The sequence below is a fragment of the Dasypus novemcinctus genome, chromosome 1, assembly GCF_030445035.2.
Source record: "Dasypus novemcinctus isolate mDasNov1 chromosome 1, mDasNov1.1.hap2, whole genome shotgun sequence".
Classification (NCBI taxonomy): Eukaryota; Metazoa; Chordata; class Mammalia; order Cingulata; family Dasypodidae; genus Dasypus; species Dasypus novemcinctus.
Window position 1 is genome coordinate 101,927,367 of NC_080673.1, and position 26,539 is coordinate 101,953,905.

General features: G+C 38.2%; 1 protein-coding gene across 1 annotated transcript in view; it reads left to right on the forward strand.

The window, feature by feature from the left end:
* The window catches only part of LOC101426418 (all-trans-retinol dehydrogenase [NAD(+)] ADH1B-like), a 177,670-nt gene that overhangs the window by 43,257 nt on the left and 107,874 nt on the right, over positions 1–26,539 (forward strand). Inside the window, exon 2 of the mRNA XM_058294955.1 lies at positions 1,681–1,727. The gene's annotated coding sequence lies outside the window, so the exon portion shown is untranslated. The remainder of the gene's footprint in view (positions 1–1,680; positions 1,728–26,539) is intronic.

A 26,539-nucleotide genomic window follows, 5' to 3' on the forward strand; every position in this document is an offset into this window, starting at 1 on the left:
CTCCCCCAGAGCTGGCTGAGAACCAGTCCATCAGCCCTATCACATCTCGATGGCTCCCCTCACCCCCTGATCCAGCTGGGTGCCAGCCAGCACTCCTGGTATCTCATTGCTCCCCTAACCTTGAAAACTGGCTGGATGCCAGCAGCACACTGATGGCTCTTCTCTCCCCAGGGCAGACTGGATGCTGGTTCATCTGCTGATTGTCCTCCCCTCCCTCTGAGACAGCTGGGTGCTAACCCCCCTACCTGATTGCCCCATGGCATCCCTCTTCTCAAGAGCCTGGGGGGCACCAGCATGCACACCAGGTCATCTGGTGACTCTCCTCACTCTCAGAACCAGCTGTGCAATGGTCTGCCAGTCTCATCAACTCTCTGGGTTCCTCTTCCCAGAGCCAACTGGGACCCCTCTCTGCCACTCCCTCCTATAGCCCTTGCAGTCCCATGGGCTTCCCTTATGACAGGCAAGGCTGCTTACCTTCTTACAGTTTCTGGAGGAGGAGTACAGCCTGCCATTCCCTACTCCACCATCTTGGATCTGCTGCTTTGCTTTGATTTCTTTATTTCATATTAGACAGCTTGAATCTCTCCAAATTTGTGTGCTTTTTTATTTTTTTCTTTTGGGTAATTGGGCAGTGACAAGCGTTTTTGGAAGGTCTGAATACATGTGAAATTAGTTGGCAGTGGGAATTAAAGTCTATGATCAGGTGAGCTTTATTGATGGGAAATCTCCAAGGTCCTTACGTTTTGGTCATTTTTCCTGGGTTGGCAAGATTTTTCAGAGGATTTTCTGATTTCCTCAGAGCAGAATAAATATTCAGCTGTCAGTGTTCTGGAGTTGAAAAGACACTTGAAGATACGAATATTAGCCATCTTAATTTATCATTCAATTGGTATTTGGCCATTGAGCTTTTTTTTTTTTGAAATAATGAAAATAAGAATAGCTTTAAGCTGTTCCATAATTATCTATGAATATTTGCCATATAAATCTTTTTTGATTTAGTTATAATTTCTTTATAATTTAAGAAAGTAATAAAATAATAAAGCTGATTAAAAGCTCATTGTCAGTGACACAAAACGGTTTTAGATAAAAAGTTAATACTGATTCTTGGATTCCCATTAGCTCCAGGAGCCTGAAATATACTGGCCTGTTTTGTGCATTCTTATGCCTTTCTCCATGCTCATACAAATTATTTCCATATAAACTGGAATTTAAATTTATTTTCATCTTTTACAAATATTGGATCACACAGTACACATTATTCTGAAACTTGCTTATCATAAGTAAGGATATATAATATTCATCATATTCATTCCTCTTTAAAGATATAATCTGCTCTTTTAAAGAATCACTGAATATTCCAAAATAGTGATGCAATATATATATTTTTTTAAAGTAGTGGGGCCAGGGATTGAACCCAGGACCTTGTATGTGGGAAGCTGGAACTCAACCACTGAACTATACTGGCTCCCCATGATGTAAGATCTTTTATTCAAAAGGTATTTGTCAGTCAATTAGACTGTTTAAAGCTTTTTTTTTTTTTTCTTCTCCAAACAGGACTTTATAAATGGCCTTGTCTTTATTTCTTTTGTTTCTAATGTACAGATTTCCAAGGGTGGTATTATGGGGGAAAAGGAAATGTTTATATTAAAATTATAACAAATATTTCCAATTGCTTTTCAGAAACATATAACAAAATTGGCATTTCCACTAGGAGTGTAAACTAGTAGGTGAGTAGTGACATCTCATTTTGTTTTATTTTCTTTCACTGACTACTAACAAAGAGACTTGGCACTTTTTCATATGCTTGCTGGCCATTTATATTTCCTCTGCTATGAATTTCCATTATTGTCCATTTTCCTATTCAGTTTTCTTTTTCTTATCAAGATATTAATTTTTGGTCAACCATGTGTGGCCAATAGTTTTCAACATTCTTTCATGAAATTGTTAAAGTCAATCTACATATTCATTTGAATTTACATTTCCCATGAGAATTTAAAGAATGAACATGGTATGTTTTCATATACCTTGCACATTTCCTACTCTGTCCTCTTCACCCATGACTCTGCTATCCCAATAATGCTTTTTGAAATTCTCATAACATTTGACCAGCTCTGCCCTGTGTCTGTGGTAATAATTGCTTGCAGATCTATCTCATAATTTTGTGAGAGAATATATTTATATGTAAATACATGTAATTAACTATTTAAACAATTTGCCCCATGGTAAAAATTGTTTTATCCAAAATATCAGTATTTGGATAAAGCAATAAATAAAAAGAAATATATTTCAAACACTTGATTTAAACAATTTGGGGGCTGGCAAGTTCAAAAAACATAGGGTAGACTGACAAATTGGAAACTCTTAGCAGGAGCCAACATTGCAATCAGGAGGCAGAATTTCATCTTACTTAGGGAAACCAGTTTTGTTCTTAAGATGAGATCTACCTACATCATGGTATATTCTTCTTTATTTAAAGTCAACTAATTGTGGATGTTAACCATCTCCACAATATGCATTCACAGCAACACCTAGATTTGAGTTTAATTGCAAAACTTGATGCTACAGCTTAGACACTTTGACCCATAAATCTTACCCTCACATCCAATTTTCTTGAAACTCTTGACGAAAGTCACTGCTACATAAATTGCTATAGCTCTCATTCTTAAAAAATTACAATAGTTAAGTATCAAGACTGTCCTGGTATGCACTCTACAGTCATGATGTGCTAGGCAAAATACCAAGAGTTCTCCTAAGAGCCCACTATCTTGTGCTTGCACCTGGTACAGTCCCCTACACTTTAATGTGGTTGGAGCCTGTGACTATGATGGGATAGACATTTCTTTAATAGTTTTCTTAATATAGTCATTTGTGATGGTAGAGACACTGTCCTGATTATATTTCCTCATATAAGGCTCTGTATTAGTATTGGAAGATTATTAGAAGTCACAAGATTAGAAATGTGAGAGGGCTTTGTCGTAAGGGTGGTCCACATAACAAGGAACTGTGAGCAGTCTCTAGGAACTGAGAGTAACCCTTTGCCGTAAAGTCAACAAAAGATGGGGCCTTAGTCCTATTATTTCAAAGATGTGAATTTTGCCAAAAACCACATGTGCTTGAAAGAGAATTCCAAGCTACAGATAAGAAATATAGATCAGTTGTCACCTTGATCATTGATTGAGTAGATAAATCAGTCATGCCTGGACTCCACTTGAATATCCTAGAGGCATTACAAACTTGTCAAATTCATTGCCCAATGTAACATCTTCACCCCAAAACATGATGCTGTTCTTAGAAGTTAAGAGGATGAATGGGTATAACGTCCACTCCCAGGGGGCAGAACAAACACTTTGCATCAGGGTCAGTTATTCCCCTTTTACCCTGCACTCCACGCTCTTTTTGCCAAGTCACTTATAAGTTCTAAGCATGTCTCATTGATCTGATGCTCTACTTCCCCATCAACATTGCTCTAATTAAGTTTCAACTATCCCTTGCCTTTACATAGGTAAAACCTCATCAGTCTCCTACCTTTCCTCACCTCTATTGCATCTAACCTAGTGCAGGAAGAATGTTTTCCATGTGGCAATCCTGTCACCAATCTTTTAAAAAAAATTTAATAGTACTGCCACTGCTCAGGGGATAAAATCTGGAGCTCCTGCATGGTATTTAGGAATCAGTGGTTACCAGGCCAAGACATTTCCCATTGTTAGTTTATGGGGCAACAATACTAAATACTTCTACTTTTCTAAACACAATCTGCCCCTCCTTTAGGAACCCTCTGCTTAGGATGTCCACCAATATTCTTTCTGTCAGACTTATCCTCAACCTATATATTTTTGTGTAAATATCTGGTCTAGCTAGAAAGCAACATAATCACAGAATTTTAGGTAAAGCACTTCTGATTTGTTAGTTGTTAGTTTTGAATATAATTTTAATTCCCTCCCCTACCTCCTCATTCTCTTTTTTATATCCTTAAGGCTATTAGAGAGATGGAGACTCAGCCAGCTCAGGGAGACTCCCATCTCTCTCAAGCTCACAAGTCAAACAACATTTCAAGGTTCTCCTTTTTTGAACGTCTTAAAGAAAGAAGCAAATGTAAAATAAATGGTCAATAATTCCTCCAAGTACTTTTGCTAGTCATTATTATTTGAAGATTTTGGAATTTATTATCAAGTGCTTTCATATTTACTCTTATTAATATAATAATTTGCTTCATTCCTGTTTTTCTTTGCTATCTTATTCCCAGAATCTGAATTCTGAAATATTTAGTCCTGAAGTCAGTTGCCACCCTTCCCTTCCACTCACACAGCAACATGGTGTCATTAGGGAATAAGTATTATTTTATAGACAAATAAATATATTTTAAAATTTTAGACTATAATAATTTCTCTTAAAATGTGGATATCTCCATAAACACAGTAAATTACTGTTTTCAGGGTGAGTGGTAGTCATTAAATATCACACTTAAGTAAGAATTATCTGCTGATCTGTCTAATATGCCTTCATTCATAATCAATCTCCTGAATTATTTGTTGACATGTCATATACTTCAAAGAGCAAGTTTAGACAAGGACACCAGATATTTTTAGCTCATTAGTTATTTTTGCATGTGAGTCAGTAGGCAGCTTCCGGGTTTTTCAATGTTTCTTATAGCACCATGCAAAAGTCCCCTGGACCCTGAGAACCAAGTGAATTCATTGAGCAAACCAAGTTCACAGATATGACCATTAAATCTCACTAAAAGAGTGGTTGGCCCAATCTATAGGGCTTATTCTATTTATAGTTTATTATTGTTCAAATAAACCAATTTTAGTTTCTCTTCTTATGCAATGGCCCATTTCTTACATATTGTGAGGTATTTTATGGATAAAGAATTTAACATATTTCAATAAAATTCTCATTTTTAAAATTTCAGAGAATAATCAGATGTCATCTGTGCTAGAATCATTTGCTAAAACTAAATATTAGATATCTTGCTTATAATTGTCAACTACATCTTTTCTCTTGCTTTCAATCTCAGCAATATTTTAATGATTCTGTCAAATCAATATTCTTTCTGATCCTAGAGCAGTTTATATGATATATATAAATAGCAGGTGAAGAATACAAAGTTCCCCCATTTTTCTAATTTTTTTTTTTTTTAGTTTATGTACTATTGCCAAATTAGCTAATTCAGTTAACTAACATCTGAACTATTACTTTGACCATCAACATGAATTTCTTTCTTTCAGGCTTTCCAAATTGTCTCTTTCTGGCTAATAGAAACCAATATCCTTTCTTTATAAAAATGAATGACATTTCCTGTTCATTAGTAAGAAATTCACTGCATTTAGGAAGTCTGGATATTCTCCACTTATGAACTGTGGCTACACTGTTCTATTCTGCAATTTTTACTCTAGTACTTTGGTATGTTTCATAAGCAGGGGAATACAGACAGTGGAACTAAAGGAAGTGGTTGATAACTTCAAACACAGTAGTCTATCCTGTGTGTGTAAGGTGCACAAATAATGACGGCCTTCCCTCTCTTGTGGACTTCAGTGACTTAATGTAAAGCAAAGAAACAAAAAGTACATGAAGTCACAAGAAACACCTTTGCTCAGTCCAAAGAAAACACCCATAGATTAATGAAGAAGGAAAGTATATGAACCTTGATTATCCACCTATTTCTCAACATTTTGTCTTTCTCTCACTGAATAGTAAACACTTGCTGGCAAAATGATTTCATGGATTACAGAGCATTTCTTGAGTAGTGAAACTACTTTGTATGATACTCTAATAGTAGATACATGACCATTTGACAATTATGCCTTTCTTAAAACCCATGGAAACTGTGCAACACAAACAGCAAATCTTAAAGTAAAAAATGGACTTGAATTAATAACAATGTATCATTACACCAATTTTAACAAATGTGTCACATTAATGCAATATCTTTATTAATAGATAAAATTCTGTGAGAGGTGGAGACAGATCCAACGAATTGTCTGGTACTTTTTGCATGGTTTTCTGTATACATAAAACTGTTCTAAATATATTTATTTTTTAAAATTCACAATAGTGATTACATACCAATTTTGTTTCTTAGGAATGCTTCAGTATGTATTTATTGATAGCATCTTTGAAGAGCAGAGTCAATGTTGTTGTTTGGTTGGTGTTCTTGATGATGAAGTGCAGAGTGAGTTGCTATATGATGCACCATGGAAACAGAAGCTCAGGCACAGTAGAAACTTCAGCCAAACTTTCTTCCTAAGGAGCAGAGGAAGAGACCCCATCATGGCTGGTCTCCTGGGAGATCAACTTTTCTGATCATGGTCAGCAGTTGGCAGCTCTGTATTCTAGACTTTGAGCAATAAAGAGACATGCCTGTACTTCTCGAATGTAGGTATTTTTACCACAGTGGGAGAGGGACTTAGACTGTACAAAGACCATGTATGAAGCAACATTTTTGTAGAGTCCTACCTGATTAGCAACTATGATTGCTTGTTTCAGGTTTTTGGTTCAAGTAGTATCATGTTATCCATTCTATTAGACCTAAGGTCTCTCCTGGGCTGTGAAGTGGAAACATAGACATTCTACTGTGCACAGTAGAAAAGGAGGCAAAGGGAAGGGAGGTGCTAGAGATGACCAGTAGGTGTGCCCCTGACTTCCCCAGCATGAATGAATGAAGTCTGAAGGTGGCTACAATTGTAGCTTCTACATGATCTCAAAATGTCAAGATTGCATGGATACTAAAATACAAATAAAGATATAATTGTTTAAGCACAAGATAATCAGCACTAAACACTCTTCCACTTGTGTATCCAAGGAACTTTCGCTGTGACTTGTTGGAACCTATTTGTATTGCCCCAGTCACTCTATACCCATTCCTAAGCATACCTGTAAAGTCAAATAATGTGGAAGTCAATTTTTCCTGTTTCCCTTTCATATTTTCTTCAAGCTTAAGCTCACTCACCAGACCCTAATTATGACTTCTGTTTAGACTTCATTCTGTGTTACCAAGGTGGTTTGAGGTTGTTTTTATCCCAGAATAACATGTTCTAAAGTCTAATTCATTCCTGGGGGTGTAAACTCATATCAAGTAGGACTTTTGATGAGATTACTTCAGTTAAGGGCTGGCCCAGCCAATCAAGACGTGTGTTAAATCCTATTACAGGAATATTTTATAAGTAGAATGACAGATATAAAGAGAGAATGCCTTTCTAGGCAATAGCAGGTACTTTCGGCCAACACGACCTGGACTGGTGGGTACTTGTGGATCTACCCTCACCTCCCAATAGAATAGAAAGGAGCTGGTGTTTCCTCCACCCTTCTGGGCAATGGTAGCTACTTTAGGCTCACATGGACTGAACTGTTGGACATCTGTGGTTCCATTTCCACCCCCTAAAAAGCAGATGGGACAAATGCAGGTGCATTCAGCTCATACACATTAGGTTGTTGGACACTCCAGAAGGTCCATCCCCACCCCTGGCAAGGAGGGGGGACAATACTACATCAGTCTATCTGGGCAACTGTGGTTGGACCTACTCAGCATAGATTGCTGTCCACACTTCCAGCTCCATCCCTGCTGCAGGCAGGGAAGAAAGGGGTATGAACTTTCATCAGTCTCTCTGGGCAACTACAGGCAGTCTTGGCAGGCATGACTGGGGTTATTCTACATGGCTGTGGCTCTGGCCCTATCTATGGTAAGGAAGAATAGTGGGAGAAGCTTCACTGGTCCCTGGGCAATATGGGCAGGTTGAGCCTCCACAATTTACAGCACCAACTACATCCTTGGCTCCTACTATACATCCAGCAAGGGAGAAATGTCAAGAAAGCCCTAAACTAAAGAGAGAGAAACTGTACCTGGTAAAAATACACCTAGTAAGCCAGATGGCAAGACAGAAACAAAAAATTAAAATCCATACCAAGAAACAAGAAAATATAGCCCAGTTAAAGAAGAAGATGAGCCTCCAGATGACATAAAGGAGCTAAGACAACTAATCATAAATATTCAAATAAATCCCCTTAATAAATTAAATGATTTGGCTAAAGAGATTAAGGATATTAAGAAGACACTGTAAGCACAAAGAAGAATTAGAAAGCATACAAAGAAAAACAGCAGCAATTTGCAGCAAGATGGTCGCTGAGTGAACTTGCCTTTGCGGTAGGTCCCAGGAAGAGACGGTTGGGCGCAGCTACAGGCTATCCAAGGCCGGGCTTTTTCGGGATTTTTGCAGGGCAGAAGTGCCTGGACATCGATTGGGTGGAAAGGTAACGGAGAGGATTGGTCTAGTAGATATAATTTGGGTTCTATTGCCCGTAGGTGAGACCCGCGCACGGGCTCCTCCCTATTGGGGGTGGGGGGAACCGCGGTACAGCCCGGCGGCACCGCTTTTAGACGGCTCTGAGCTGTTAAGGAGTTCGCGAGTTCTGGGTGAGCTGTGGGCGGGTTGATGCGACGGGTTGCCTTTGCGGATCGATTTGGGAAGATAGATGGTGTTTTGTTGTGAAGCGGGAGAAACTTGTGATTGCGAACATAAACAATAGCGCTTCCGCCTGAAGCCCCGCCCCCAAAAGCCCGGCAGCCGGTCTCCGACCCAAATAGGCTGTAGGCAATAAAGAGACGTAATCGGAAAGTTGTTTTAGGCTGCGGCAAGGGAGGGGGACACGTCTGGAAGCCGATTAGGGAATATTTTGCGAAGCTTGGGAATTCCGGTTTTCGGATCTGTTTTCGGCGTCACAGGCTGGGCTTCAGATCTGTACCAGCAGAGTGGCTGCGGTGTAGAGGCGCCCTCTAGTGGCAGTGGTTTGGAATCACAGGACGGGAGCTGTCCAAAAGCTGAAGAGAGATATACTAATGAGCCCAGCTAAGTAAATGAATTGCAGGGTTCAGTCATAATATAGAGTTTGCAGATCTGACTTCCCCCATAAGGCTGGCACCCAGCTGTGGGGGATCCCTGAGGGCTGTGTTACACTGTGGGGCTCCAGGCTTCCTGTAGACCAGATTGGAGGTTGCCAGGTCTGAATTCCCTAAAATCTGGTGGCCCACACCACAGAGACTCACATCTCTTGAGTCCTCAATATCTCAGACTTTCCATCCCTGAATCCATCATGCACTGAGGTCCATCTGAGGTCCTTAAATGCCCTAGCCTTCAACGTTGGCTTTTTTCTATATCGTTTCATTTTGTTTTGTTTTTATTTTCATTTTGACATATTCTTTACTTTTTTCAATTTCCTGATTGCTAACACCGCATTATCCCCTAGTCTTCTCTCACAGCTTATCCCCCAAAGTCTTTCTTTTACTCAGTTATTTAAGGCTTTTTTTTTTGTGGTAGGTGCTGTGTAGTGGGTGTTTTAATTCTGGGTCGTGCATATCTGTTTTTTTTTTCTTTCCCCTACCTGTTCCCCAACCTTTTCCCACCCCCTTTTACTTTCTTCCTCTCGTCCCTTCCCCCACTTTCTTTTTTTTTTCTTTCTTTTTTTCTGTTGTCTCTCTTCCTCTTGTCCCTCATATTCTACTTAGTTTATTTTAACTCAATTATACAATAGGTGCGGCAGGAAACACCTCACATTCGCTGGGTTTTCTCATCCTCCACTGTCTCATTTCTGTGTGAACTGATTTAGGCTACCTACACTATCCTCTTTCCCCTACATCTTGATATCCGCCACCATCTACTGGCTCTCCTGTATTCCACCTCCCACCTCCCTTTCTTCGATCCACGAAGGGTCTAAGTCTTAATTTCTAATACCTATGTTTTGTTTTCTGTCTGTTATCCACTCTTGAAACTATTACCTTTCTTTTCTCTTTCCCTCTCTCACGAAATCAATAGCTTTTTAGCTCATACCATATTCCTCCCATATTCAATCATCTACCTCATAATAGGTACTCTACCTACTGCTATAACTCTACACAATTTACATGAATCTAACCTCCATCCTCGCAGATCTCATATTCTTGCTTTATTAACATATATCACCAGTACTACTTTACACTTTTCCCTTGCTTACACAATTGCCTTTCCCCAACACTAATACTTTCCTTTAAAGTGAACTTAACCAACAACAAGAAACTAGAATAAGAAGAAAAAAGTGACAAAGAGAAGATATAACACCTATGCAAAAATAACAGCTAATTAACCTCCAAGAGCAGACAAAGAAGCTAAGGAACTGATTAAATCCGTCAAGATAAAGAGATGACCAGAAAGCAACAAAAATCTACAAACCAAACCAGTAATCAGGAAAACATGGCTGAATCCAATCAACAAACCAATAATCACGAAGGGGAGCAAAACTTGGCACAAGCAATGAAAGATCTCAGAACATTTATCACCGACAAATTTGACGAAGTAATGAAAGAGGTTAACAACATGAAGACATCACTTGGAGGGGAAATTGCAGACATACGCAAAAACATAACAGATATCATGGGAATGAACACCACAGTTCAAGAAATCAAAAATACACTTGCAGCAAATATCAGCAGACTAGAAGAGACAGAGCAGAGAATTAGTGATGTGGAAGACAGTACATCAGAAATCAAACAGATAGTAGAAGGGGTCAGTAAGAAGATAGAAAAAATCCAATTAGGACTTAGGGACCTGAATGACAATGCAAAACGCTCAAACATATGTATTATAGGCATTCCAGAAGGTGAAGAGAAGGGAAAGGGGTCAGAAGGAGTGTTGCAGGAAATAATGGCTGAAAACTTCCCAAATCTACTGAAAGAGACAGATGTACATATCCAAGAAGCACAGCGCACTCCACTAGTCATAAACCCCAACAGGCCCACCCCAAGACATATACTTGTCAAATTATCCAATGCTCAAGACAAAGAGAAAATCCTAAAAGCAGCAAGAGAAAAGTAAACCATCACATACAAGGGAAGCTCAATTAGATTAAGTGCTGATTTCTCTTCTGAAACCATGGAGACAAGAAGGCAGTGGTATGATATAGTCAAGGTACTAAAGGAAAAAAATTTCCAACCAAGAATACTCTATCCAGCTAAACTAGCATTCAAACATGATGGAGAGTTCAAAATATTCGCAGACAAACAGAAACTGAAAGAGTATACCAACAAGAAACCTCCCCTTCAAGAAATTCTAAAGGGAGTTCTGCAGGAAGAAAGGAAAAAACAGGAAAGGCAGAGTTGGAGGAGAGTATAAGACCACCAACAACAACAAAAAAGACAAAAAAGAAATATATACAAACAAAATATGACAAACACAAATCCAATCAAAATATGGCTAACACAAATAATTCCTTGATAGTAATAACCCTGAATGTCAACGGATTAAACTCACCTATCAAAAGATTCAGACTGGGACATTGGATAAGGAAATATGACCCATCCGTATGCTGTCTACAAGAGACACATCTTAGACCCAGAGACGCATGGAGATTGAAAGTGAATGGCTGGAAAACAATCATACAAGCTAACAATAACCAAAAAAAGGCAGGAGTAGCTATAGTAATATCAGACAAAATAGACTTTAAATGTGAAACAATTGTGAGAGACAAAGAAGGATACTACATTTTAGTGAAAGGGAAAATCTGTCAAGAAGATCGAACAATCATAAATATTTATGCCCCTAACAAGGGTGCCTCTAAATACATCAGGCAAACGCTGGAAAAACTAAGTGAAACAATAGATACATCTACAATTACAGTGGGGGATTTTAATACACCACTATCAACTCTGGACAGAACATCTCAAAAGAGAATCACCAAAGAAACAAAACATCTGAATAGTATATTAGAGGAGCTGGATCTAATAGACATATATAGATCGCTACACCCAAACACAGCAGGATATACATTTTTCTCAAGCGCACATGGATCATTCTCCAAGATAGATCATATGCTAGGCCACAAAGAAAGGCTGAACGAATTCAGAAAGATTGAAATCATACAAAACATTATCTCTGACCACAGTGGAATTAAGCTGGAGATTTGCAAGGGACAGAAGCCCAGATTTCACACCACGAATTGGAAATTAAACAGCACACTCTTAGAAAAACAGTGGGTCAAAGAGGAAATCTCAAAAGAAATCAATGACTACCTTGAAACAAATGATAATGATAACACAACATACCAAAATTTATGGGATGCAGCAAAAGCAGTACTGAGAGGGAAGTTTATAGCCATAAATTCATATATCAAAAAAGAAGAAAGAGCAAAAATTGAAGAACTAACTGCACATTTGAAGGAATTAGAAAAACAACAACAAAGTAACCCAACAGGAAGAAGGAAGGAAATAACAAAGATAAGAGCAGAACTAAATGAAATAGAAAATAAGAAAGCACTTGAACAGATAAACAAGACCAAGAGCTGGTTTTTTGAGAAGATTAACAAAATTGACAAACCTTTAGCGACACTAACAAAGAAAAAAAGAGAGAAGATGCAAATACACAAAATAAGAAATGAGAAAGGCGATGTCACCACTGACCCCACAGAAATAAAGACTATCATAAGAGGATATTTTGAAAAACTATATTCCAACAAAAATGACAATCTAGAGGAAATGGACAAATTCCTAGAAACACATAAGCAGCCCATATTGACAAAAGAAGAAATTGATGATCTTAACAAACCAATCACAAGCAGAGAGATAGAATCAGTTATTAAAAATCTCCCAACTAAGAAGAGCCCAGGGCCAGATGGCTTCACAGGTGAATTCTACAAAACATTCTGGAAAGAACTGACACCAATCCTGCTGAAACTATTCCAAAAAATCGAAACAGAAAGAACATTACCCAACTCCTTCTATGATGCCAACATTACCCTAGTACCAAAGCCAAACAAAGACATCACAAGAAAGGAAAATTACAGACCAATTTCTCTAATGAACCTAGACGCAAAAATACTTAACAAAATACTTGCTAATCGTATTCAACAACACATTAAACGAATTATACACCATGACCAAGTGGGATTCATCCCAGGTATGCAAGGATGGTTCAACACAAGAAAATCAATCAACGTAATACACCATATAAACAGATTGAAGGAAAAAAATCACATGATTGTATCTATTGATGCAGAAAAAGCATTTGACAAAATACAGCACCCTTTCTTGATAGAAACACTCCAAAATATTGGAATACAAGGAAATTTTTTGAACATGATAAAGAGTATATATGAAAAACCTAAAGCCAGTATTGTGTACAATGGAGAAATTCTAGACTCCTTCCCTCTAAACTCAGGAACAAGATAAGGATGCCCACTGTCTCTGCTCCTATTTAACATTGTCTTAGAAGTACTTGCTCGAGCACTGAGGCAAGAACCAGAAATAAAAGGCATTCAAATTGGAAAGGAAGAAGTCAAAATGTCATTATTTGCAGATGACATGATCCTATACATAGAAAACCCTGAGAGATCTACAACAAAGCTGCTAGAACTCATAATTGAGTTCAGCAAAGTCGCAGGTTATAAGATCAATGCGCAAAAATCAGTAGCATTTCTGTACACCAATAATGAGCAAGATCAGGAGGAAATCAAGAAACAAATACCATTCACAGTAGTAAATAAAAAAATCAAATACCTAGGAATAAATTTAACTAAAGAGGTAAAAAACTTATACACCGAGAACTATACAAGACTGTTCAAGGAAATCAAAGAAGACCTAAATAAATGGAAGAATATTCCTTGTTCATGGATAGGAAGACTGAATATTATTAAGATGTCTATCCTACCGAAACTGATCTACACATTCAATGCAATCCCAATAAAAATCAACACAGCCTTCTTTAAGGAACTAGAAAAACTAACTATGAAATTTATTTGGAAAGGAAAGAGACCCCGAATAGCCAAAGACATACTGAAAAAGAAAAACGAAATTGGAGGAATCACACTACCTGACTTCAAAACATACTACAAAGCTACGGTGGTGAAAACAGCATGGTATTGGCATAAGGAGAGACACATAGACCAATGGAATCGAATTGAAAGCTCTGATATAGAACCTCACATATATAGCCACATCATATTCAATAAAGCTACCAAAACCCTCTCAACTGGGAGAGAGTGGCCTATTCAACAAATGGTGTCTGGAGAACTGGATAGCCATATGTAGAAGAATGAAAGAGGATTACCATCTCACACCTTATACAAAGATTAACTCAAGATGGATCAAAGACCTAAATATAAGAGCCAAGACCATAAAAACCTTAGAAAGCAGTGTAGGGAAACATTTACAGGAACTTGTAATAGGAAATGGATTTATGAATATCTCACCAAAAGCACGAGCAGCAAAAGAACTAATAGATAAATGGGACTTCCTCAAAATTAAAGCCTTTTGCACTTCAAAGGAGTTTGTCAAGAAAGTAAAAAGGGAGCCCACACAGTGGGAGAAAATATTTGGCAACCATATATCTGATAAGAAACTTATAACTTGCATATATAAAGAACTCCTATATCTTGAAAATAAAAAGATAAACAACCCATTTAAAAAATGGGAAAAAGACTTAAACAGACACTTCTCCAAAGAAGAAATACAAATGGCAAAAAAGCACATGAAAAAGTGTTCCAAATCTCTAGCTATCAGGGAAATGCAAATCAAAACTACAATGAGATACCATCTTACACCCATAAGATTGGCAGCTATGAAAAAAACAGAAGAATACAAGTGCTGGAGAGGATGTGAAGAAAGGGGAACACTCATCCCCTGTGGTGGGAATGCAGAAGGATCCAACCATTCTGGAGGACAGTATGGCGGTTTCTCAAAAAACTAGCCATAGATTTGCCATATGACCCAGCAATACCACTGCTGGGTATATACCCAGCAGAACTGAAAACAAGGACGCAAACCGATATATGTACACCAATGTTCATAGCAGCATTGTTCACTATCGCCAAAAGTTGGAATCAACCCAAATGCCCATCAACAGATGAGTGGATCAATAAAATGTGGTATATACACACAATGGAATACTACTCGGCTGTAAGAACAAACACACTACAAACACATGTGATAACATGGATGAATCTTGAGAACCTTATGTTGAGTGAAGCAACGCAGACATTAAAGGACAAATACTACATGACCTCAATGATTTGAAATAACCAAGCTGCCCTAGATAGCAAGAGACTGAATGATAGGCTTACAGGAAATCGGAGGGTGGAAGAAGGATGTGAGCCGATGTCTGCAGAGGTGGAATTTAAGACGAGATGGTGTTAAGTATGAACACAAAGAAGAGATCAAAGGGGGGCAAGGGGTTGCCTTTGGTTGGGGCTTTGCGGGTTTGAGGGAGGCTGGGGATGGGCGGATGGGTAACATTGCCCAAAAGTGGGGGGAGGGAGGGATAGCATACGAACACAGGAGAGGGTCAGGTGTTGGTGGAGAGTAAAATGCCAAGAAAATCATATCAAAATATAATAAAGAGGGTTACCTGTTTAGAATACTAGGAGGGGAGGGTCTGATGCAGGACGGGCTCCTGGGGAATGTCTAAATGCTCATTCTGCCAGAGTGGGTGACACCATGGGATAGAAACCCAAGTAGTGAGAGTGGGGGTGGACCCACATCCTGGGGAGGACTAATGCCATCAAATAGAGGGAACTGTATCCCTCGAGAGAAAGGGTGGCTCCCAGGGCATTGGGGCAGTTGAGCAAGTTAGACCCTGAACACTATTCCATCTATATCTGGAAGTGGCTCCTCGGGAAATGGAGGTTGGCTGTCACTGTGGGCACCAAGGTGGAAGGGAAAATGGACATTAAATGTGTGTAACCAAGGTAAATGGGGGGTAAGAGAGGAGTTTCGTGAGGGTACACAAGGATGGATATAAAACATGTAATATTACACCATAACATATAGGAGATGACAGACTGATAATGTAAACCATAATGTAAAACATAGGATAACTAAGAATGTAAAAAACTGTGTATCCTAAAGTATGCACCACAATGTAAGCACAGATGTCACCTTGTTTGAAAGCTATTGTCTCAGACTCTGTACATTACGTTAAGTAAATATGATGTGAATAGGGTGTAAGAATATCGCTGTGGAAGGGAAAAGGTTTTGTGGTGGATGTATGGGAGTGCTGTATACTATATATATGCATTGCTGTGGTCTAGGGCTCCTGTGAAGAGAAGCTCAATAATTGGGGGGGGGGGGAAGATAGGATGTAGAACTTTTTCCAAGTCAACACGTATTCTTTATCTAACCTTTAAACCCATCGCTATATGCCATTTCCTAGTAAGGGACCCTGACATTATATTGGGCTTCAAATTTCAGGGAGTTCTGGATCACAGAGTGGTTCAACAAAGGCAATGGAGGAATACTGGTATGGGATACCATTGACAGGGGATATATGGCTGACAGGGAGCTGTACAGAACATATGTCCAGGGTGCATGGCAATGTTTGGATATACTCATAGTGGCAACAATTAAAAACCACAGCAGGGGGGTTAGTGGGTTCCTGGCCAGTGGTGCTCTGTCATCCCTAGGGGAGCAGCGACAGTCTCCCAGGTGCAGCGGCGGGGACCAGGAGGGAGTGAGGGTTCAACAGTGAGCCCCTGATGCTAATGACTATGCTTGTGAGCTGATAAGCCTAAAATAAGAACAAGGCCTAGAGCAGCATTGTGCCTGGGAATTTCCTCCTGTCAGCCTTCGTGTTACTCAAATGTGGCCAGTTTTGAAGCCAAACTCAGCATGTAAATGCAATGCCTTCCCCCCAGCGTGTGACATGACACCCAGGGATGAGCCTCCCTGGCACCGAGGGACCACTATCAACTACCAACTGATGATGCAACTGGAAAATGACCTTATATGGAAGGTTCAACGTGGATCAGTGGAATATCCCTGTCTACATAAAATAACATGACTTTAAAATGCTGTTTGACCTAATGTAAGGGGGAAATGGAAAGGAGAAATGAGTTTATATGGCTACGAGTCTCTAAAAAAGAGTCTGGAGGCTGTCAGAAGGATTGCCCTTATGCACAACTGAGCAGAGTCTGAGAGACAGATAAAGCAGATACAACCCCCAGATAACGGTTCCTTTGAGGGCTAAAGAGACCCATGGGAGTTATGGTCATGGCAGATGGGGTTTACTACCAGGTCAGATGGCCCCTCTTTGGAACTGGTGTTTATGTGTGATGAATCTGGACTCAGATGGGATCTCTCTTCATAAGACTTTCATGCTAATGTGCTGGAGGTGCAGTTAGTGTTGGGGTTTAAGATATATTTAGGGGATTTGAATCTCTGGACTGACAATGTGATAGCCAGGTCCTGAGCCTCAACAGACTCCAGCACCTACAATCTGACTTATTGGGCTCACCACACTCAGCTAAGATGGAGTTGAAGAAGGACAACCACCACACCATGGAGCCTAGAGTGATTACAACTGAAAGTGGGAGGATTGCATCCAGCATCCATGTGGAATCTGAGCCTCCTCTTGACATAGAGGTGCAATGGACACAACCAATCCAATGTCCACATAGAAAAGTGGCATTGGATTGGGAAAAGTGGACATGGTGGCTGATGGGTATGGGGAAAGGCAGGAAGAGATGAGAGGTGGAGGCGTCTTTGGGACATGAAGCTGTCCTGGATGGTGCTTCAGGGGCAATCACTGGACATTGTAAATCCTCACAGGGCCCACTGGATGGAATGGGGGAGAGTATGGGCCATGATGTGGACCATTGACCATGAGGTGCAGAGGTGCCCAAAGATGTACTTGCCAAATGCAATGGATGTGTCATGATGATGGGAAGGAGTGTTGCTGGGGGGGGGGGGGGGGGAGAGGTGGGGTGGGGCTGGTAGGGTTCAATGGGACCTCATATATATATATTTTTTAATGTAATATTATTACAAAGTCAATAAAAAAATAGTTAATGTAAAAAAAAAAGAAAAAGAAAAATAGCAGATCTTATAGGAATGAAAGGTGCAATAAATGAAATTAAAAACACACTTGAGGCATATAATAATAGATTGAGGAGCCAGAAAAAAGGATTTGTTAGCTTAAAGACATGGCCTCCAAAAGTGAACATACAAAAGAACAGATGAAGAAAAAAATGGAACAACTTCAACAGGGACTCAGAGAATTAAATAGCAGCAAGAGATATGCAAACCTATGTGTCTTGGGTATCTCAGAAGGATAAGAGAAGGCAAAAGGGACAAAAGGAATATTTGAAGAAATAATGGTAGAAAATTTCCCAACCCTATTGTAGGACATAGATATCCATGTCCAAGAAGAACAACATACTCCCATCTGAATAGATTTGAATTGACCAACTCTGAGACACATACTAATGAGAATGTCAAATACCAAAGACAGAGAATTCTGAGAGTAGCAAGAGAAAAGTTATGCATAACATATAAGGGATACCAAATAAGATTAAGTGCCAATTTCTCATCAGAAACTGTGGAGGCAAGAAGGCAGTGGTATGATATATTTAAGATACTGAAGAGAAAAATTGCCAGCTAAGAATCTTATATCCAGCAAGATCGTCTTTCAAAAATAAGGGCCAAAATTCACAACAAAGTTACTGGAACTAATAAATGAGTTCAGCAAAGTGTAGGTCTACAAGACTAATATGCAAAATCAAAAGGGTTTCTATACGCTACGATGTGTAATTTAAGAAGGAAACCAGAAAAAAATTCCATTTATAATAGCAACAAAAATGATGAAATATTTAGGAATAAACTTAACAAAGGACATAAAAGACCTGTATTCAGTAAACTGAAAAATAATGCTAAAATAAACGAAGAAGACTTAAATAAATGGAAGGAAATTCCATGAACATGCATTGGGATACTAAATATCATTAAATGTCAATTCTACCCAAACTGATTTACAGATTAAATGAAATCCCAATAAAAATCTCAACACCCTTTTTTAACAGAAGTGGAAAAACCAATGATCAAATTTATTTGGAAGGGTAAGGAGCAGCAAACAGCCAAATATATCTTAAGAAAGGAAGAATGAAGTTGAATGACTCACTTCTGTACTTAAAAGCATATTACTTAGCTACAGTGGTAAAAATAGTACTGGCATAAAGACAGATACATTGATCAATGGAACTGAATCGAGAGCTCAGACACAGACCCTCACATCTACAGTCAAGTGATTTTTGACAAGGCAGTCAAGCCCTCCCAGCTGGGTCAGAATAGTCTATGCAACAGATGGTCCTGGGAGAACTGGATATCAATATCCAAAAAAAAAGAACGAAGACCCCTATCCCACACTTTACACAAAAATTAGCTCAAATTTAATCAGGGGTTAAATACGAAAGCCAAAACCAGAAAACTCCTAAATGAAAATGTAGGAAAAGATCTTTAAGATCTTGTGGTAGGCAGTAGTTTCTTAAACCTTACACCCAAAGCACAAGCAACAAAAGGAAAAAGAAAAGATAAATGGAACCTCCTCAAAATTAAACACTTTTGCACCCCAAAGGACTTTGTCAAAACGGTGAAAAGACAGCCGATTCAATGGGAGAAAATGTTTAGCAGCCACATATCTAATAAGGGTTAAATAAATATCCATTATATACAAAGAGATCATACAACTCAACAATAGAAAGACAAACTACCCAATGGAAAAATGGACAAAAGAATTGAAAAGATGATTGTCCAAAGAAGAACTACAAATTGTGAAGAAACACATGAAAAAATATTAAACATCACTAGTCATTAGGGAAATGCAAGTCAAAGCTGCAAGGAGATATTGTTTCACACCTGTTAGACCGGCCACTATTAAAAAGTCAGAAAACTGTAAATGTCGGAGAGGATGTGAAGAGATAGGGATGCTTATTTACTGTTGATGTGAATGTAGAATGGCATAGCCACTGTGGAGGATGTTTGGCAATTCCTAAGGAAGTTGAATATAGACTTGCCATGTGATCAGGTAATACCATTACTAGGTATATATCTAGAAGAACTGATAGCTGTGACATGAATAAACATCTGCCCACCAATGTTCATAGCAGCATTATTCATGATTACCAAAAGTTGAAAACAACCAAGGTGTCCATCAACTGATGAATGGATAAACACTTTGTGGTATATACCTATGATGGAATATTATGCAGTGATAAGAAGAAATGAAATTGTGAAGCATATAACAACATGGATGAACCTGGAGGACATTATGTTGCATGAAGCAAGCCAGACACAACAGGACAAATATTGTATTATTGTGCTATTATGAACTAAATATATTATGTAAACTCATGGAGTTTATAATTAGAATATAGGTCACCAGCAAACAGAAGAAGGATAGTGAATGGGGAGCTGAGTGCTCATCTGTGCAGAACTGTTAGAAAGGTTATTGATAATACTTGGAAATGAATAGAAATGGTTAAAGCATATCATGGTGTTTGTTACTAGCAGTGTTATTGTACGGGTATGATAGTTGTTGAAAGGGAAAGTCTAAGGTCATGTATATTACTAGAAAGAAAGATAAAAACTATAACAGGGACTGTATAAGATAGTAAAACCTCATGCAAAACACAACTCTGGGTGATATTATATGTATAAGACTGTTTTTTACAAAATATAAATACAAATATATAAGATAGAAGGAAAAAGAATAGCAGATATGTACAGAAGGGGAAGCATAGAAAGATTAAGAGTTGATGAAATTTTTTTTGTTTTTTGTTTATTATTATTGGAATAATGAAGGTACTCTAGGAATGACTCATTGGACTGGTGAATGCACAAATATGTGATTATACTAAATACTATTGATTGTACACTTTGGACAGCTTTATACTTTATTAATATGTATCAATAAAATTGAACCATTAGAAAAAATGAGGGTGAATTTAGAATATTCACAAATAACAGAAACTATAAGAGTTTAAAACAAAGAGACCAGCTTTGTAGAAATACTAAAGGAAGTGTATAGCCTACAAAGAAAAGACAGGAGAGAAAGGCTTGGAAGAGAGTCTAGAAATGAAGATCATATCAATAAAAGTAACTAAAAGTGTCAAAGGAGTGGTAAAAATAAAATATGACAGACAAAACCTAAAGGTCAGAATGGATGAAATAAGAACTGCCTTTACACCAATAACATTGAGTACTAATGGATTAAACTCCACAATCAAAAGACACAGACTGGAACAATGGATAAGAAAATATGAGCCATCTATATGTTGTCTACAAAAGACTCACCTTAGCCCCATGGATACTAATAGATTGAAAGTGAATGATTGGAAAAAGATATTCCATGGATGCAGCAACCAAAAAAATAAAAGCTGGAGTAGCTATACTTATTTCAGATGAAATAGACTTTAAAAGCAAAACTGTTATTAAAGACAAGGAAGGACATTATATATAGATGAGGGGCAATTCATCAGGAGGAGATAACAATCATAAATGTATATTCAGTTAACCAGGATGCCCCAAGATACATAAGGCAAACACTGGCAGGACTGAGGGGAGAGATAACTATCTCTACAATAATAGTTGGAGACTTCAATACACCACTCTCAGCATTGGATAGGACATCTGGGCATAGGATCAAAAAGAAAACAGAATGTTGAATAATATTATAAATGGAACCGATAGACATATATGGAACATTGCTTCCCCCCAAAAAGCAGTATATACATTCTTCCTGATTGCTCATGGATCTTTCTCCAGGATGGACCATATGTTGGGTGACAAAGCAGATCTCAATAAATTCAGCAAGATTAAAGTTATATAAAGTCCTTTCTCTGATCATAATGGAATAAAGTTGGAAATCAGCAAGAGGCAGAAAAAGTTCACAAATATGTGGATATTGGACAGCATGCTCTTGAATAATCAGTGGGTCAAAGAGGAAATTTCAGGAGAAATCAAATACCTCAAGACAAATGAAAACAACAACACAACATATCAGAACATATGGAATGCTGTAAGGGCACTGCTGAGAAGGAAATTTATAGCCCTCAATGCTTACAATAAAAAAGAAGAAAGAGCTAAAATCAAATACCTAATTACACAGTTGGAGGAACTAGAGAAAGAACAAAAGCTGGCCCCAAAGCAAATTGAGGGAATGAAATAAAAAATATCACAGCAGAAATAAATGAAATTGAGAACAAAAAAATAAAGTAGAGTTAGCAAAACCAAGGGTTGGTTTTTGAGAAGATTAACAAGGTTGACAAACCCTTAGCTAGACTGAGAAACCCTTAGCTAGACTGACAAAAAAGAGAAGATGCAAATAGAGTCCATCAACCAATGAATGGATAAACAAAATGTGGTATATACATATGATGGAATACTGTATTGAAGTAAGAAGAAATGAAATTGGGATACATATAACATGGATTAATCTTGAAGACATTATCCTGAGTGAAGTAAGCCAAACATAGAAGGACAAATATTGTGTGGTCTTCATTAATATTTAATAAATACAAAGAATAAATGTGTGGAGTTAAAACTTAGACTGTAGTGTATTAGGAGGTAAGGAGGACTGAGAAGGACTACTGATGTTTAATGTATGTAGAATTTTTAATTAACTGACTGAAAGAGTGTAGAAATGGATAGAGTTGATGGTAACACATTATAGTGAGTAGCAGCTGGTTTATAAATGGGATTGTGACTGAAAAGGGTAGTCTCAGGATATAAATGTCAATTGAAAGAAAGCTAGAGAATAATTTAGGAACTGAATAACACAGTGAACCCAGAAGTGGATGAGAATTGTGGTTGATGGTACAGATACAAAAGTGTCCTTTTGTGAGCTAGAGTGGCTGTATATCACTTTTGTGGGTTGGTGGGAATGTGGAGAAGTGTGGGAAAAACACAATTGCTGTGATCTATGGACTGTGGCTAACAGCAATATTATAATATTTTTGCATCAATGCCAAAGATGTATTGTGTTGATAATGGAGGGGGGTATGGAAAAAGTGTGCCGAATGTATGCTATGGACCACGGTTGGTGGTAATAGTCTGATATTATTTTATAATCTATAACAAATGTTCCACCATGGTGTGGTGTGTTTACTGGAAAAGGGGTGTTGCATGGGAATTCTACTCATGTGCATGATTGTTTTGTAAGTTCACATTCTCTGTAATAAAAGTATATTTCAAAAAGTCAGATGGGTTGGGGGAAAATACAACAAATATAAGATAGGGACTATAATTAGTAGTAATATTTTGAAGATATTCTTTAATAATTTGTAACAAATGTTTTACAACAATGCAAGGTATAGGTAGTGGGTGAGGTTTGGGACCCCTGCATAATGTATGCATGTTTGTTTTGTAAGTTCACAACTTTTACTATAGACTTATTGTTTATGTATGTTCATTTTGGGAAACACAAGAGATAAGACAGATAAAACACTTAGTGGAGAAGATTGTGCTCTGTGAATCTGTTTCTTCCCTTAGGATATTCGTCTGGTGAAGTATCTAGTGTAATATGTTGTGTATGTAAGTGTCTAAGGAATAATATTTAAATTAAAAACTTCATGAGAATCGTAGGATAGCAGGAAAAGCATAGACTAGAATGCGGGGATTGAATACAACTGCTTTTACTAGTTCTGCCTTATATAAATATATACAAAATTCATCTTAGCTTGTTGGAAAAGTAAAAGTTTAGACTTGGTGAATGGAATTGCTTATATTTTTAAGCTTTTTTTTTAAAATAACATTTTGTATCTTCCTTCTTACAATGTTTTATTTTTGAAAAATTCTTTCTAAACTGCAAAAGAAAACAAGTCAATTTTTGTATGAAAAAATACAAAGATCTGCACAGAAAAAATCCCAGTGCAGCTCCATCTACTTCCATAATGCAAGTTTTGAGATGCCCTGAATATGATTTAAATTTCCAGTCATTGAGGATCCTGACTTCATCAGGTCAGTTGGGAGAGGCTCCAGGGGCTGCAGAGTAGATGAATGCTTCTGACTCTGATGCTCTTTCCTTGCCAGGACAGGTGTTCTCCCATTTAGAAGTGGTTCTACTCGTTCAGATTTGTTCTAAGCAATAGAGTTCTGCATTAGCAGAAAATGAGATGCAAAAGAATTGTCCTTAGCTTCTTACAATAAGGTGTTAAATGTTCTACATGCCAAGAGTGGAAAGGGAAAACCTAGACATTTGACTGATTGTCTCATCCTTCTGTCTACCTTCTCATAGACAGATGTAATTATTGAGCAAAAGATATTTTCCTTTCTGGAAGCCAACCCTCCACCACAAAAAGAAACTTAAAATACATCTCTTCCCAGGGCAAATCAGGTCAAATCATTCATTTATTTTTCAAAAGATAAAACACGAGTTATTAATGCATTCCGTGGAAATTTGCTGGCCATAAAACCTGCCCCATGTTGGGAGACAGAATCTTTATTACTAAAGTCAGAGAAGATGAAGACACATTTTAAGTGGAGAATTGGAGAAGAAAAAGTTAAAAAAAAGTCAGGGAGTGGATGTGGCTCAAGTGGTTGTGTGCCTGTCTCCCACATGGGTGGTCCTGAGTTTGGTTCTCAGTGCCATCTGAAAAAATAAAAACAAATAACAAGCAAAACAAATAAAAAAAAAAACCCAACTCAGGGAAGCTGGTGTGGCTCAGTGACTGAATGGCGGCTTCCCTACAAGGTCCCAGATTCATTGCTCCTAGTGTAGTGGAGAAATTCGGGTATGTGCGGTATTGAAGGCCAGGACACGAGAATACCGAGAAGGAAGCTGGTTTATTTCGACCGGCCGGGCTCGGCGGACTCTTGTCCTAATAAAAACCGAGCCCCGAACAGCCTTTTCCAGACCCTTTTATACAGAGGATATAGGATTAGGAAGACTAACAGTGATGGTAAACAGACCTTTGGTGAGGTTCTTCAGATCTTAGTATCAGATAGGTTATTTCCTCCAGGTGAGTTACATATTCTCCACATCCAAGCCAGTTTGGATTAGCATATCTTCCACATCGTCTGGAGGCAGCCCTGAATACACACTCAGTCTCACATCCCTTCTGAACATTCAAAGACTGTAGGGCCTATATTACTTATTTGGCCATCTTGGAGACTAGGTACTCTTGGAAATAATTTTGATTTAATGCACAGGCTATATCACTAGTACCTCAAAAAAAAAAAAAAAAAGGAGCTTCCACATACTGCTGTACTAGAACTTGTAGAAATAGTACACCTTGATATTCATTTGCAGCAATTTTATTATTTTTTTATCCCCAAAGATTAATACTAGAGTTTTTAGTTATCTGCTCTTTCATAGAGAAATTATATTATCATTTTATGCCCAAACTCATGAAACCTATTTAACAATTGTTTAAATTTGAGAAATGTGTGTAGACAAGAACCATAGTTTGATATCCTGTGATCCTGTGTCATACAAGGTATTTATGCAATTAGTAGTATCAAAAAAGATTGCCTAAAGATCCTAATTAGTTTATAGGGACAGGGACACTATAAAGTCTTTGTTGGGACCTTCTTTCTGTGTTAGTTCTACATCTAGTTCATTTGGAGCCTAAAGATAAAGCAAGAATTTTAGTTTATTTTCAAGCACACTGTTTTTCAAAACCTGGCCTTGTCACTTGTAAAAGAGAACAAATCCTATAGTAATAAGAATTTGACCCACAAACCTAACTACATACCAACAAAAATTGTTCCGTTCCAGATGTGTCCTGTCAACAGTAAAATAGGGAGAGATTTGGGGAACCAGAAAGAACCCTTATAAGTACTCTTCATCCATATGCCTCCTGACAGCATGACAGGGCATTCACCTGAAATGGAACTAATATTCACCATTGTTAAAGTTAGCTTTCTGATCATTCCATTCATGATACACAGTTTGATTCATGTTATACTGGCTTAGTTAATTTTGAAAGCATGGAAATTAGAGATTATGTCTTTTGCTTCTTTGTTCCCCTTTGTGACTCGCTTAGTGAGTGGGGCTAAAGAATAGAGCTGGTTGCTGGTTTCAATGCATCTTCACTTACAAAAGCCAAAATCTTGGCAGCCTCTCCTTTTGTCTTCTGATGCCATGGTCTTCCTAAATGTGCAATCTGATTGCTACATTACAACCTCATTAATTCCAATCTTTTTTTTTTTTCAGTTCATTTTTCTGGTTGTGGGAGCAAAGTGTGAAATTTCCTACTCTACCTTTTTTTCATCTTCAAGACTGTGTCTTGTCCTGGGCTTGTTAGTTGTTTTGGAATTCCACTGTTTACAGGAGTTTGGTTGTCCCCTTTGTTTTCTAAGTGACAGACCTTCCTTTCCTGGGTATCTGAAACCATCAGGCCTTTGTCACAGTGTGTCCAACTCTATTTTTTTAAACTCCTTTGGTTGTCTCACACTGCTTTTGCCTGGAGGACAAATTTTGTGAGGGTCACCCCAGGGAAGACTTTACCAATTCCATCTTTTCCAGCCATAATGGGGCCTGGGACTCACAAAGGGGGTGAAGGCAGCCTCCAAAGTGCCCTGTGAAAGGGGTCAGGAAAGGTGCCAAAATCTTCTCTGAAGGCTCTCCAAAGTCGAGCTTTCCTCTTGTCCAGTAAATGCAGCCCTTCAGCTAACTTTGCTCGGCAGCCCCCAAGAAGCCCTGTGTCTTTAAATCTCCACTGTCTCTCACCCTGTTGGGTTGAAACTATGACTGCCCCTGCCTTTGTCCAGGGCATGGTTGAAACATAGCTTCTCTCAGAGCCAAGTGCCAGG